Below are 2587 nucleotides of genomic sequence, written 5' to 3' on the forward strand. Positions count from 1 at the left end.
TGCTTTAGTGAGAGGAATCTTTTGAAATGCAAATCCTACTTTGTCACTTAAGTGAATCCTCTGATTTCCAATAGCCTTTAGAATAGCATCTAGTTTCCTACATAAGATCTGCTGTTTTCCTTTCTAGCCTGTGCCTAATGCATTCTCCCTGGAATCCACCAGTCTTTCCCTAAACCGCTGGCTCTTCCTGGAACTCTCACTCTTCTTTACCTGGCTTACCTCTTACCCATCCTTAAACCTAGTTTAGTTGTTGAATCCTATTAAATGACTTCCTTAATATCACCAGCTGGGTTATATGGTTTGGCACCATTCCCTGAATGCTCAAAGAAGCAAGTTCCTTTATCAAAGCACAAACCACACTTAATGTAATCTCCATAGTCACTGAACTCACTGTCTTTTATGTCCTGAACCTATAGCACTTAGCATAGGACTACACCAGGCACAAAGTTGATGTTAATAAGTATTGGTTGAATGAATGAATGATTATTTTTTCACTAATGAACTGAGTTTTGCCAACTACATTAGCTCTGGTGAAAGGTATGATAAACTAGAAGGTAAAGTTGTGGGAGAATGATGTCCTGATTATAGATTCTTTATCAGCTCACCAGGCTAGGTTTAGTGGAGAATGTGGGTCTTGAGCAGGATATCCAATTCAAAGAATAATTTGGATTTTTCAGATAGAAAAAGAGAAAGACACTAATGTAACTCACCTATCAGAATATATTTATACACTATACACCATCCAACTTCCCACACCAGCCTACTTCCAATTAGGAAGAGGATCTTTAAAAAAAATTTAAAAAATATGTTTTTATTAATTTTAGAGAGGAAAGGAAAGGGAGATAGAAACATCAAAGATGAGAGAGAATCATTGATTCACTGACTCATGTATGCCCTACACTGGGGATCAAGCCCACAATCTGGGCATGTGCCCTGACTGGGAATTGAACCATAACCTCCTGGTTCATAGGTCAACACTTAACCACTGATCCATGCTGAGTGGGCAGGAAAAGGATCTTCTTGTTCCATCATTGTAGCTTAGCTGGCTTCAATTCACTCTGATCAATTTTTTTCCAGTTTGGTTATTTACCTGTGACTTCCCAAAGAAATATTAACTTTTGCCCTAGTCAAAGTTTAAAACTAAGCTAAAAGGACAGAAATCGTGAACAGTGAAGTTGGTTGTCAGGGAACCTCACTTCACCACAACTTGGCAAATCTGTTAAGTGAGGAATGGAGACTAGATAATTTCTATGATCCCTTTAAGTTTCACGTTTTAGTTAAGAAAACAGGTGAGTAATTACATAAGTCAAGACAATAGGCTGGAGGCATGGTTTTAAATAGGAGATGACAGACAAAGTAATTCTTTGCTTTCTTTTTTGTTAATAGGAGGTAATTGACACCCACATACAAGCAATGTTTGAAGTTATTCAAGTCGAGAATTTAAAGTGGTTTGGGCAGTTGCCAATAGAATTTCCTAGTAACTTATATGAGGACTTTGGAGCTTTTACAAAGACAAATGGTCTTTTTCATTTTAGGTATTTTAACATAAACTAGTAGATCGGTGGAACAAATTTTATACTGGATTTCAGATTCATTGTCTTGCTAGAAAAGCTCATAGAAAAGGTAGTTATATATAGTTTCTGTCAAATGGTGGCATGGTCATATTACTGTTTCACAGAACACATATGCTCCAAACATCCTATCCAAAAAGGTGTAGCCTATAATATGAAATCATAATTGTTGAACTGTATCCACCCTGAGGTAAATGTATCATAGTTAACTTAGCCTTAATTAAGTCCAGTATTTCCTGAAGTCTGCAACTACAAAAGACATTAAACAAAGTGAGAAATATTTCTAGATCTGGGATTGTGAAATTGGTTGACATGAAATGGAAGGAAAATACAAGACAAGCCTATAGATGTTGACAAGTTGAAATCCAGTGAATAGTAGAAATATTTTTAGCTCTTCCATTTTACTTATATTTTGAACTCCCCACCCGTCATAAATATCTAGTTGTCTATTGGTAAATCAATATGTTTGACAACAGTATTTGTTTCACATATATTAAGATTAAATAGGCATGATTTCATAAAGGCATTTGTAATATGCAGACTTCTCATGGTGTGACCCAATGGTAATCACGTAGATATTGAATTAAATTGCTTTTTGATTTCAACCATCGGAGAAACCAATTTCTGCAGATACAGAATCAGTTACTTTTCCACATGATTAACTGCGAACAGCCAGGTAGAAGACAGAATGCATCATTTCAGAGAACAATTTCTTTATGGTTCTTTAGGACTTAGCAAAGTTCTTTGAACATCCTCTCAAATTAAACATAGTTTCTGCAGCCTAAACCTAAAATTTACACTCATATGTAGAATCCTATTGACAAGATAAACAAACTAGAAACAGATTCATAGACAGAGAATAGACTGACTGCTGTGAGTGGGGAGGGAGGTTGCTGCAATGGGTGAAAAGGGTAAAGGGATTAAACAAAAACCCCACAACAACTCATAGATACAGACAGCAGGATAGTGATCACCAGCGGGAAAGTGGGCAGGGGAAGTGGAAGAAGATACAGGGG

The sequence above is a fragment of the Pipistrellus hanaki genome (assembly GCF_964339955.1).
Source record: "Pipistrellus hanaki genome assembly, chromosome: 6".
Lineage (NCBI taxonomy): Eukaryota > Metazoa > Chordata > Mammalia > Chiroptera > Vespertilionidae > Pipistrellus > Pipistrellus hanaki.